This window comes from Musca autumnalis, unplaced genomic scaffold (genome assembly GCF_047663935.1).
Source record: "Musca autumnalis isolate F117 unplaced genomic scaffold, ASM4766393v1 scaffold_5, whole genome shotgun sequence".
NCBI classification, from domain to species: domain Eukaryota; kingdom Metazoa; phylum Arthropoda; class Insecta; order Diptera; family Muscidae; genus Musca; species Musca autumnalis.
The window spans coordinates 210,882,180-210,896,240 of NW_027412088.1; the positions used below are offsets into that span (position 1 = coordinate 210,882,180).

The 14,061-nt window shown below is 37.7% G+C and overlaps 1 protein-coding gene across 2 annotated transcripts in view; it reads left to right on the plus strand.

The window, feature by feature from the left end:
* The window catches only part of lov (BTB/POZ domain-containing jim lovell protein), a 234,072-nt gene that overhangs the window by 173,063 nt on the left and 46,948 nt on the right, over positions 1-14,061 (plus strand). Inside the window, exon 2 of one of the 2 annotated variants that reach the window (XM_073955033.1) lies at positions 9,286-10,550. The exons of the other annotated variant lie outside the window; for it this stretch is intronic. The gene's annotated coding sequence lies outside the window, so the exon portion shown is untranslated. The remainder of the gene's footprint in view (positions 1-9,285; positions 10,551-14,061) is intronic. 2 annotated transcript variants of the gene reach the window in all.

The window sequence follows — 14,061 nt, forward strand, 5'->3', positions numbered from 1 at the left end:
CCGATCAAAATTCGAGCAAACGACAGACTACAAAAATGTAGCTTAGATCTCAGTAAGCAACTTTCTAGAACATACGTTTTCTGTGGAAACGGTTCTTAAAGGTCAAAATAGCAAAACAAATGCGATTTATTAGGCATGTCACAGAAACCAATTCCGATCGAAAGTGGAATTAATTCTGTATTTAGCTTTTTCTGAAAACGAAAAACTAAATTTTTTTTTTCGGAATGAAACCACTTTTGGGTTTTCAAGTGAAATTGTATTTTTTGGTAACATGTTACTTTAAAACTTTTAAAAATAATAAAAATATTGTTTAAGTAACAAAATTACATTTAATTTCACATTTTTTATCATTTTATTTAAAAAAAATCGCAAATGTCCATTATTTCTCAATTAACAAAACCAATTATTAACAAAATATTGCCACATAATTTTTTCGTGAAACCTAGCACTACGAATGATAAATTAAAAGAGATAAAAGAAAACTAAATAATAAAGATAATAAAGAACAAACAAGGTGTTTTTGAATGTTGTGTTGATTACTTTGCACTTCGATTACAGAAATAATAGAAAAATTGAAAATCCAAAATAAATTAACTTGCTTTTCGCACAAAAACAGCTTTGTTTGAATACAATATTTTTACAATTCCCACTTATAGTGTTTTCTAATCATAAGTTTTTGCTTTGTTTCTTTTGATTCCTCTAATGTTGCCATATTTATACTAAATAATACGATTTTCGGAATTCACCAAATCGATCGAAATCTGAAGAAGCTTAAACAAAACCATCGAAATAAAATTACGGAATTGAAACCATTCCGATCGGAATCTGTGACTTGTCTGTATATCCTGTTTTCTCTTGTTCTGGGCAACATATACTAAACCGTTCAATATCACTGTGCAACAAAATGGAGCTAAAAGTCTGGGGGTGGAAAATTGCTTTTGGGGATGAATCACATCCGCCGTGAGTCGAACTTTTGAATTTTACACCTACAATAAAGGGTCACAAACCCAGAATTTAACCCACCATAATTCAAAAGTTCGACTCACTGCGGACCTGTCTGTCCTTCGGGTTTCTAAATATACTCAGAATTATCTCTGGACCTCAAAAGGAATTGTTCACCCCCAGACCTAGATCATAATTTTTTCGCGTAGTGAAAAGTATCCTCTTATGCGGTTCAACAATACGGGTTTCTTGTTCCAGCACCATAACAGGGTATTATGTATGACGCTTGTTAATCGCATCTGGTTGACAATTTTAATAGATTTCTAATGATATACATATATGGTTAATCAGTTAATAATCAAAATAACCGGTTCAAAAATTCGGATATTAACGTGCTCTGCAAAGCGAGATCCAATTGCGCTCAATATTTGTAATGCCTCCGAGAATTCTAAATCATCAATAGGTCAAAAGGAATACATTGAAATAAATATATGTAGTGTTGTCTTAGTCAGATCCGGGTAAACGTGAAAAAGGGCCACTTAAACAAGATGGTATCGATTTCATGTCTTTAGGAACCGTACCTAAAGTCTTCCTATCGACATTTTTGCAGAACATTCCCAAGCTGTAAAATGTCATCTTATAGTACTTTTATTGCGGTTCTTGAAATAAAGGACATCGAAGGAAGCGAGTTAAAAGGTCGGAATGCTCTACGAAATAAATCCTCATTTGAATTGACTGAAGACATGTCATCTTAAAAATAAGCGTAAACAGCAGCGAACAAAGATATAACGCTGGTTCCAGAGAGCTCATATGGTCTCCTGCAAAATATTCATCACGCCATAACTCAGCAGTTCGACTCACGGCGGATCTGTCCTTCGGGGTTCTGTATGTACTCACCAAGGGCTTTCATCCCCAAAAGGGAATTTCCACCCCACAAAATTTAGGTTCACAGTGTATTCAAGAAAATAATCAACTATAATAATGTTGCAACAAACTTTCTGAAACATACGAGCTCTCAGTGAAAGGTTCTTAAATGTGAAAATAGCAAAACTCTAATCTATTTATACCAAACCGTTTAAAATTTAAGAATGCAAACAACTTTTAAAATTTTCCTAAAATCTCAGTAAACAGCGTTCTAGAACATATGAACTTTCTAGAAAAGGTTCTTCAAGCTCAATTCGATTATATTTGCCAATTCGTTCCTGTTCGTGTCAGTAAATACAAAACCTTTAAAATTTCCTTGAATTTTGAACAGTTTGTTATTTACAGACTTGAGTAGGGGAAAAAGTTAACAATAATTGATTTGCTTGTGAATTTCAGCTTAAAGCATCATTCCGAGAATGTTATACACATATGTTCAAGAAATTTGTTTATTGAAATCTTAGGTACGTTTTTGTAGTTGACTGTATTCTTAAATTTTGGACGGTTTGGTATTTACGGACCAGAATCGGAGAAAAAACGAATAAAAGTGGTTTTTGCTATTTTGACCATTAAGATCCTTTCACTGACAGTTCTTATGGTCCAGAAAGTTGTTTACTGATGTCTTTGCTACATTATTGTAGTTGATTGTTTTCTTGAATATTTAACGGTTTAGTATCAGATGTCCAGAGCAAGAGAAACAGGATATTAATCGCATTTGTTTTGCTATTTTGACATTTAAGAACCGTTCGTATGTTCTAGAAAGTTGTTTATTGAGATACATATAAGGTACATTTTCGAGGATTTTTTTTGCTGGGTTAAGACAAGAGCTACAACTTTGCTTCTGAAAATAAATAAAATTTCTTGACGGTTTGGAAGATATGATCCTGACAAAATTATCCCTTTTGAAGGCCTTTAACCGCGACTGTTGAGAGAAAAACGGCGTGACACGTGTTTCCTCTTTTCTGGTCTTCTATCATGGACTACTAAAGGGTTTTGATCAACGATTACATGCATGCTCGTCATGAAAACATGACAATATCTATTTCTTGTCCTAGTGGACCGACCCTACATAAAATTTTCCAAGAAACATTTTTAGAATATGTTCATGCACGAAATCTTATCCTTTGCTAATTTTTCAGTTGCAGAAAACGGCCATCTGCCTACGTGCTGAGTGGTGTACACAAAATATCTCAAATATTTCAATAAAATTATCCACTACACACCAAAGTTCAAAATGTGAGCGCTGAATTTTAGTTTAAGGGGTGATCCCTACTTATAAATTTCAGAAAAAAGTAGAAAGTATAAATAGCATAGAATACTTACTTACTTACTTACTTAGCTGGCCCATTACAGAACATTTGTTCTATAGGCCGAACTAAGAAGAGATCTCCATTCCTCTCTATTTGTTGCTTTGCACTCTGGAATACCGCGCCTTTTCATCTCATCATCCACTTGTTTGCGCCATCTATTTCTTGGCCTGCCAATTCTGCGTGCACCGCCATGTGGCATGTATTCATACGCCTTTTTAGCGGGTTCATCATCGCTCATTCTTATGATATGGCCTAGCCAACGCAATCGCTGCATCTCGATACGTTTAACAATATTGATGTCGTTGTATAGCAGATACAGCTCGTGGTTCATGCGACGTCGATATTCACCGTCAACGCAGATTGGTCCGTAGATCTTTCGAAGAATTTTTCTCTCAAACACACCAAGCACTGCCATGTCTGCTTGCGAAGTACCCAGGCTTCGGAGCCATACATCAGCACGGGTAGTATCAGTGTTTTGTAGAGCTTTGACGAGATGTGGCTTTGTTTTTAAACTGCTTACTTAATCCAAAGTAGCATCTGTTGGCCAATACAATTCTTCTTTTTATTTCACAACTGATGTCGTTTGTTGTGTTGACGGAGGTGCCGAGGTAGACGAAGTCTTTTACTACCTCAATATTATAGGAACCAACTTCCACAGTCGGTCCGAGCTCAATGGACGCATTGCGCGTCGACACCATCAACTTGGTCTTCTCACCGTTTACCGCCAGACCCACTTTAGCAGATTCTCCTTCGACCTTTATAAAGGTATCAGTTACTTCTTTTACTGATCGACCCATGATGTCTATATCATCAGCATAAGCAAGTAACATGTGACTATTGGTGTAGATTGTGCCACTTCTTTTGACGTTTGCCTCTCGTATAACCTTTTCTAGCAGGATGTTGAAGAGGTCACACGAAAGGCTGTCTCCTTGTCTGAAACCTCTTTTGGTACCAAACTCTTCGGAGAGGTTCTTTCCTATTTTAACTGAGGACCTCGTGTCAGTTAAAGTCATTTTACAAAGCCGGATGAGCTTTGCGGGAATACCAAATTCAGACATGGCTTGGAATACCTTTGAGCGCAGCGGACTGTCGAAGGCTGCTTTATAATCGACAAAAAGGTGGTAGGTGTCGATCTGCATCTCTTGGGTCTTCTCCAGGATTTGCCGCAGGGTAAATATCTGGTCAATGGTGGACTTGCCAGGTCTAAAGCCGCATTGGTATGGTCCAATAATCTCGTTGACCATTGGCTTTAGTCGTTCGCACAATATCCCTGACACGATCTTGTAGGCAATAGGGAGTAGACTTGTGCCCCTATAGTTAGAGCATACAGTCTTATCTCCCTTCTTGTGGACGGGGCACAGGATACTCAGGTTCCAATCGTCGGGTACTCGTTCTTCCTGCCAGATGGTGCTAACTAGCTGATGAATACACCTTATCAGCGTGTCGCCTCCGGTTTTGAACAGCTCGGCTGGTAAGCCATCGGCCCCTGCTGCCTTATTATTCTTCAGCCGATTTATTGCTGTCTTTACCTCATCTTGGCTGGGCGGTATACATTCAATACCATCTTCTGGGATTGGGACTGTGGTATCTTCGTCGTCTTCGCTGCTATTGGATACCAACAGATTTGAAAAATGTTCTTTCCATATCCTGAGTACACTATCAGTATCAGTTACCAAATTACCTTGCTGGTCTCTACAGGAGGATGTGCCTGTACCAAAGCCATCAGTTTGATGCTTGACTCTTTGGTAGAATTTTCGGACTTCATTCTGGCTCCTGTACATCTCGATTTTTTCACACTCCCGCTTTTCCATCTCTCTCTTTTTCCTGCGGAAAAGACGTTTCTCCTCTCTCCTTTTCTCCCTGTATCTCTCTCGTGCGCTACGCGTTGCTACGGATTGTAAAGTAGCCTTATATGCCGCATTTTTCTCTTCGGTGGCAGCACGACACTCCTGGTCATACCATGGATTCCCTGGTCTCTGGTATCCAAGTATGGATTTTGCGGCTGTTTGCATGGAGTGGGCAATGCTTTGCCATTGCGCTGATATGTTATCGGGATGAGGAGGACTTTGATTAAGCAATTGGGCTAGTTGAGTGGAATATGCTGTGGCTATCTGTTGTGATTGCAGCTTACCGATGTCTAACTTTCGTGTTGTGTCTGTTCGTACTTTGTTTGCTACGTTTAAGCGGGTGCGTACCTTTGCTGCAACAAGGTAGTGGTCCGAATCAATGTTTGCGCCTCGGAACGATCGTACATCCAACACGCTCGATGAATGTCTTCCATCTATCACAACATGATCAATTTGGTTTCTTGTTTTCTGATCTGGAGACAGCCAGGTGCCCTTATGAATATCGAGATGATTAAATCTGGTACTGCTAACTACCATGTTTTTTGCAGCTGCAAAGTCTATCAGTCTCATACCATTGTCAGATGTTTCACTGTGGAGACTGAATTTCCCGACTGTTGGGCCAAAGATATTCTCCTTTCCAATTTTGGCATTAAAATCGCCTAGAATGATTTTAATGTCATGGGCAGGGCAACGGTCATATGTTTCTTCTAAGCGCTCGTAAAATATATCTTTGGTCTGTTCGTCCTTTTCTTCAGTGGGAGCATGAGCGCAAATAAAGCTGATGTTGAAGAATTTTGCTTTTATTCGAATTGCAGCAAGTCTTTCATTCACTGGAGTGAAGCTGGATACAAGATGTTTTAGTCTCCGACTAACTACGAATCCACAACCAAACTCATGCTTTACGTCATGGCAGCTATAATACAGTGCGTCACCTTTAGGTGTTGTTGTGACGCCTTTCCCAATCCATCGTATTTCCTGTATGGCAGTAATATCGGTATTGTACTTTTCAAGTACGTCTGCCAATGCGAAGACTGCACCTTCTCTATAAAGAGTGCGAACATTCCAGGTGCAGATTCGCAGATCATGGTCCTTAAAACGTTTGCGGGGTTCGTCAACTTTAGAGGGGTTTGTTTTTCTTTTCTTTCGTTTTTTCATAGTAGGCTGTTTTTTCTAGGGGAGGGTTACTAACCCGACGCCCAAACCCAAGTTTTTAACGTTCTTATGGGTGAACGCGCGGCACATGTTAGCTCACTACCTTTAACGGGTGTTAAAGGCAGTTCCCCAGGTGACACCACGGGGAGGTCAGTGTCCACTTGGGATGAAAGAGGGACCAAGATAAATCCTGGGCTTTGCCATGTTAAAACCGGTCAGGACCGTTCCTTGGTATCTTCCATCCCCTACGTCACCCTAGCATATAATAGCATAGAATATGTGGTAAAATTTGTAAGTCGATCGGAACAATATTGCCTTAGTATGAGCGTTGGATGGGAACTGTGTTTTTCTGGAAATCGAAACATATGACAATTGGTTTGGCACCGCAAAATGCTTTAATAAAAGCAGGGTTTCGCAGACGGCTCAAAATCTTCGTAATATTTTTCTCTTTCAGATGAAGAAAAAAACTGTCAAAAAGTCACGTAGTTTTCTCGGAAAAAAAGTCATGAAAAATGGCTTTTATAGAGCTTTACAGCTGGGAATCTCCTTTTGAGGCTAAGCAGACTAAAATGTTGGCTTACATCCAGTTTGAAACTTTGTCATGAATAGCTTATAATTTTTATTGCATGTAGTCATTATGATTTGTATTGCCTGTTCATTTTCACATATTTTGAAAGCTTAAAAGACTTCCGTCCAGAATATATTCGTGCCAAAAAAGGAAAATCGACAAAAACTTTCTAACTTTGCTATTTTTCAATGTAAGATTCGGCAGAAACAATATTGATATGTTCGAAGGCATTCAAACGAATATCCTTTCTAATGAATATGTAAGGAAAAACTAACACATTATCCTATATAGGCCAACATATAGGAAAAAGTTAAAAATTTGTGTACATTTTATTCATTTTTAGTGGTATAGGAATTCACTCTCGGAGTCGACCCGGAGTCGGAGTCGTGAAAAAAACTCGTCTGGGGTCGGAGTCGGAGTCGAGCCAAAAATACCTCGACTCCGAAACCCTGGTTAAAACCATCACAAATTTAAGCAGTAGCAAAATATGATTCTTTTTGACTTTTGCTTAAATTTCAAATATAAGTGTGCATAACTACTAAAATCAATAAATCTACCCGATTCTGCAAGCATTTCATACATTTCTATTAATACACATCTTACACTCCACGTCAGTAGAATAGAACACCTAAATGTTTGTTAATGTTAGCTTATTTATCCCAAAACGAATGAATCTGCGTCTTTAATCTTGTGGGATTTAAAGTCTATGATATTCCGTAAAAATAATGTTTCTAGCTCTTCGCGAAATGATTTTCTGATCAATTTTCCGATAGTACTATGAAAAATAGACATTTATTTTTGGTCATCAGGATAGAACAGTCACTTTATTTTCACGAATTTTTGAGATATTAACGCCGAATTTTCTTTCAGTCGATTAAGCAAGGCTTTCTAATCATTTTTCACCAATGAAAACCTATAAATTATTCCGCGGACACAGAAAAAACATCGTTAAAGGGTTTAAATTGACAGATATTTAAAACATCTCGGAATATCAATAGGAGTCGCGCAGTTGTGTCATATTTCTTCACAATAAGATAGAATCTGACACAGACAACCTCGACGGATACAATCGAGTGCTTCGGATGCTGATAAGATGGAACATTTTCAAAATAATTATAAAAAACTTTAAAATTTCTAATAAATACCTTGATACTTTTCGCGAAGAACTAGAAACATAATTTCCCAGCAAAAAGTTTGCCTCCAAAGAGGCAGTTAAATGATATGTACAAGTGATCTGGAAGTGCATCAAATTATGCATTTTCACTCATGATTTTTACAAGAGCGTGACTACTGAAAGAGGCACTCCATTGCACCGCATTTTAACTGACCCTTTGGCATTGCATTTTAACTGAACGTTTGGCACTGCATTTTAACTGACCCTTTGGCATTGCATTTTAACTGACCCTTTGGCACTGCATTTTAACTGACCCTTTGGCATTGCATTTTAACTGACCCTTTGGGGTAGAATAGGAGGCAGTCCAGAGCACGTGTTTCGAATAACAAAATCAAATGCATTTATTATTTGTGTAAAACAAACATATTAATAACTTTATTACGTAAATTCACACAAATTATGAAAATTCTCTATTGAATTCAATCGCAAACATGTGTGTTTCCTCCGCTCTTCATTAAATCCAAGCTTAATTGCTTTTGCTTCATCTGCTAAATGGGTTTGATATTTGGTATGTTCCAGTACTGCACATTTCTACACATTTTTACTCCGATAACCGATTTTTCCATTATGTTATCGAAAAAAATAGTAAAAATGTGTAGAAATGTGCAGTACTGGAACATACCAATTGTCTTCCCATCACTAGTTAAGATTTCGACATGTACTCCAACAGCACTCCATTGGGAAATTTTCTTCTCGTGAGTTACCGGAAAAATGTTCACAAATTAAATATTATTTAGTTTGTATTAACAAATGTTTGGAAATGTTAACACGATTATCTCTTTTTGGAAATTTAGAGATGTACAAACTGATTTATGTACATGTAGGGATCTCTAACAACTGCTAATAAAATGTAGTGAATGGAGTGCCTTTTTCACGACTCCGTTTGCACTGCATCCGGATGCTGTTAAATTGTGAGGAATTGGAGTGCCTTTTTCACGACTCCGTTGAACTGCCTCCGGATGCTGTTAAAATGCGACAAATGGATGTGATTCTTTGGATTGCATCCAAATGCGGTTAAAATGTGAGGAATGGAGTGCCTTTTTCACGACTCCGTTTGAACTGCATAAAAACATGCCGTGAAAGAAGTAGTCTACATTGCACTACTTCCAATTTATTTTGCTGGGTTTATCTGGGTTTGATATGGAACATTATCGACTTTAGATCCCTACAAAATTAAAAACGTAGATTCTTTCGCTTCGGGATAAATAAGCTAACATTAACAGAAATTTAGGTGTTCTATTCTACTGACGTGGAGTGTATAAAAACTATATTTATATGTTGGTGCGAAATTAGTTTTCTTATTTGACTTGTATACCTGTACAGAGAAAAAATCCGTATGATATTCTAAGAGTAACTTTCTTTTTATTACAGAATGGACGAGGACAATCAACCTGTAAAAAATACCTCACCACTCCCGCTTCATCAAAGCACGCAAAACTTGAAACAATAGCAATAGCCTTTAAATAGCTTGTTAATGGCTTCATTGATTTCATAATTTGACCAATTAAAGCCACACTTGAACTGAGTGTACTGAGTCTGCTCCAGTAACCAGCAACATACCATCCAAAAAAAAAAAACAATTAGTCAAAGCTTTTGCAAACTTGTTGCCGTCTAAAAAAACATAAACCATACTCAAGCCAGACTTATCAATGTGTGTAGAAAATAACTATGTAATGCTAAATTTGGCCAATCAGACAACGGCTTAAACACTCAGAGCTGGGAGACCGGTTTGGAGTATTATGTTTTGCCAAAACAGGAATGTTGAGTGGCTTTTGTGGGACTAGCATTGTGGCTTTAAGCTTTGCTGCTCTGTATGTCTAGTACATGGTTAACTTCGTAACAAACAACAACAAAGAGCGGTGATACTGAAACGCCGATAATAGTATTTTTTTTTTAAAGTCCACTACAGAAATTCCGACGGGTTTTCTGTAATATTAAATCTAACTAAAAATCGCAATCATCGCAACATCTATTAGGAAACGGAACAGATAACGGTCGGTGTACTGTAACGCTTAAAGCCTATGAAGACTTTAAATATCCTTTGAAATAGTCATCTTCCGGTTATTTATTAGCCTTGAAATCAATCGTCATTGGACTCGACAAACAATAAAGCCAACAGCAGCAGCATTAACATCTAGAAAATGGAAAAACAATTGCTGATTTAATTAATTTATGCAGCCGCTTTAATTAATGTTAAATAATTAATAAAGAACCTACGATGATGACGACGAATATGTGCGGGTGCGGGTATAAGCATGAGTGATTTCGGGTGTGAGGAGCCAGAAAATATGTTCGTCAGTCAGCAGACGGCAAATGATAATTTCTTGTTTTGTGTCTTTGTGCTGCATGCAACACTTTATTTTGCATAATTCACATTCGCTTGATTGTTTACCTGCCTGTCTGTCGTTCTGCCCTCGTGTTTTTTTTTTGTTTTGTTTTTCTAATTACTATTGTGTGCGCTACTCTATTCAATGGAATATTAAATGAAATCTCAAATATCTCAATGATTCTTTGCCTTTTTATTTGAATGCATTCGATGTCATGTCGAATCTATGAAGTGGAGGTTACATTCGAGAGCAGCAGCACCAACTACAACAACAACAATAACAAATCCAAGGCTCAAGTTCAATTTGAAGGTAAGACATCTCACAATTCTGAAATTAGGCATATTTGGGAAGTAAAAAGATGACAGAATTCTGCCATATCAGCATTTCGTATCAATCAATGCAATTATTTTGCAGATGACCACTCAATTTTCTTCGGAGTAAAAGTCCACAATATCGATAGACATCATTACGGTATGCAGAGCGCTTTCTAACGTTACAGTCGAGATCTCATCAGATGTAGACTGTCTAACAAGAAACTCCAGTCTTAATCCTGAATGAAGACAGACTACATGTACCACAAACTCATTAGTGCTCCTGTTTAAATGGATGGACGGACAAACTCTCATTAGGCTCTCTCGATTTTCTGTGGCGACGTTGCTGTTTGAGATGATGCCATCTAATTTCAGAGATTATCCCTTGACGATTATTAGGGCCTTAATCCCATAGATAATGGTTTGTGTTGTTTGTGGTGGTTATGCGGTTTGGCGAATTTTGTGGAATGTTTGAAAAGGGGGTGTGTAATGCAAAAATCGTTCATCTTGTTGCTAATCGATTGCAGACGATGTCTATCTCGAGCAAATGAAGATCTTCCATCCTCATTACATCTTCCTCTCCTGGGAAGGGGTTTTTGGCAAGTTTTGGTGATTTGCTAATGTTTATTTGATTTCCTTTTTGTCTAGTAGTGATTTAAGAGGAAATCTCATAGCACTTAAGCTGGCGCTAGCAGACTAAAAATAAAGCCGGATACAGGCAGCGTGACAAAGAGAGCAAGTAGTGATTTCGTAACTAGCGCCAGGATAATCCTATATTTAGACTGATTTGGCCACTAGTCTAGACAGGACACTCAAAACCAAGTTTCTTTTTTTTCAAATAGACATTACTCATTCAGGTACCTAGTTGAGCGAGTTAGTTGGAAAATTATGCAATCCCTTGAAACTAGATCTATATTTGTGGAAGTTGAAAAATATCATAGTTGTTGACATAAAAACAAGTAAAAAAGTATCAGTCGGCTTTACCGACAGAGATATACCCTAAGCCTATGTGAATTTAAACCAGAGACTGGCTTCTTTGCAAAGAAGTATAGTGAGGGCGCCAACTGAGTTGTTTTTGCATTTGCTTCTCTGTCTCACTTACTGTGTACATGAATAAAAATAAAAACAAACGATAAACATCATGTGATTGTTGTTTTTTTCACCCGTACATAAACACATACTAAGACATTGATGGAAATTTTTGGGCGACGCTGATTTAAACCAATGTGAGGGATTGTGAGTTTTGTGAGCGTAAATTTACTCAAAGTGAGTGAGTTTTACTCCCGCTAAATTTACGCTCACGACACTCACAATGCCTCACACTGATTTCAACTTTCTTTGTTATTTTGGGATTCATATTTTTTCGAAAGATATCGCGCCCACTAGTCATTTCAGTGGGTCATTCCATAACTTTTGGACCATTATGTCAGGAAGCAAGGACTTGTCCACGGCAACATAGTGTGGCTGTTAACAAGACCACAACGAATAGCATAGGTATGCACAGCGGATCTTCGGACAGACCCTTAACGTACTCTCCAGCCATATGTAGTGGTGCTATAGGAGATTTTTATACCTTTTGGGCTGTTTTCTCAAGAAGTATGGATTTGCCCCTAAAAAAACGTTTACAGGCGTAACTGATGCAGCGAATGCAAGTTGCTTCAACAAAAATCAAAGTGATTCGAGAGCAGGTCTTAAAGTGAACATATCCGAAACTTTATGTGGGAGGTACCCGAAGGAGCGGACATATATAGTCTATATTCGAAACTGATCTATATCAGGTAGTGATATTAGTAAATGTAAAGAATGGACCAAATCGGTCTCTCCTTTGAAGAGTTATCGTGCGCACAATTTTTCCGAACATTTTTGAACATTTGTGTGGGAGGTACTTGAAGGAGTGGGCCGATATTGCTTATCGTCGAACTTAAACTAAGTTTGAACAAAATATTACGAAGGCCAAATTTTGGACCGAATCGGCATATTCGTTCGAGACTTATCTTGCGCTCCAACCTCTACACACGGTGTCATAGGTTTTTTTTTACACCTTTCAGGCTATTTTCTCAGGAAGTATGGACTTGACCCTGATGAAACTTTTACCGTCGTATGAGGAGCAGTGAATAGTAGCTGCTGCAACAAAAAACAAAGCGATTCGAGAGCAGGTCTTAAAGTGAACATATCCGAAACTTTATGTGGGAGGTACCCGAAGAAGTGGGCCGATTAAGTCCATATTGGAACCTCATCTAAGTCCGGTGGATACTTCACGTGTGCATTGTATGGACCAAATCGATTACTCCCTTCAAGAGTTATCGTTCGTAGACATTTTCCGAACATTGTCGAACTTTTGTGGGGGGGGGGGGGGGGGGGTACCGGAAGGCGTGGACCGATATAACCCATCTTCGAACTTAAACTAAGTTTGGGCAAAATATTACGAAAGCCAAATTTTGGACCGAATCGGTTGATCCGTTCAAGAGTTATCGTGCGCTTCAACCAGACAGACGGACGGACATGGCTAAATCAACTCCAAATTGTCTGAAACGGATTTCGTCCAAACATACTTGGGGACTAAAACAATTATTTCGATGAGGCACATTTTTCCCGTATGAAAGTGCATATACCCTCATTAGCATAAATGCTGAGGGTATAAAAATGTGATTGATATGATTAACTATGACAATTTATTCCCGAATTGTTGACGAAAGTAGATACTAGCAGTTCTTCTGCAACAATATTCGAGGACTCATATGCAAATAAATGTTGCCAGCGCTTGGAAATACAACGCAACGTAATCCGGACTAAGGCAACGTAAAGACATTTGGTATATACGTCGTAAAAATCGCAAGTTTCGTTCTATATTTGGTATAAAATTTATTGTAATTTTAGAGTACAGTTTTGAAAATCGTGTTATGTCAAAACGAGGGTTTCGGAGTCGAGGTATTTTTGGCTCGACTCCGACTCCAGACCGATTTTATTCCGACTCCGACTCCGAGAGTAAACTTCTATACCACTAAAATGAATAAAATTTGCACAAAAGTTTAACTTTTTCCTATATTTGGCCAATATAGGCTAATTTATTGGCTTTTCCTAATATATTTAGAAAGGACATTAGTACTCAACTACGGAACATAAATATGAAGTAACATTCATATCTATATTATTTCTACTGAATCTTACTACTAAAAAGGGCAACAAAATACAATTTAGCTTTTGTCGTTTTTGGCGTTTTTTTTTTCTTCCCACGAATAAATTTTGAAGGAACTCTTTCCTGTGAGAAAATATGTGAAAATGAAGGGCCAATACAAATCATAAAAACTGCATGCGGTAAAAATTATAAGACATTCATGAAAAGGTTTTGAAATCGATGTAAGCCAACATTATAGAATGCTTCGAGAGCCTTAAAAAGCCATTTTTCATGAATTTTATCCAAGAAAACTACGAAACTTTTTTTTTTTGATTTTCTTCATCTAAAAGAAGATAACAATATCTGCTTTCTGAATTTTAATTTGAAAAATACC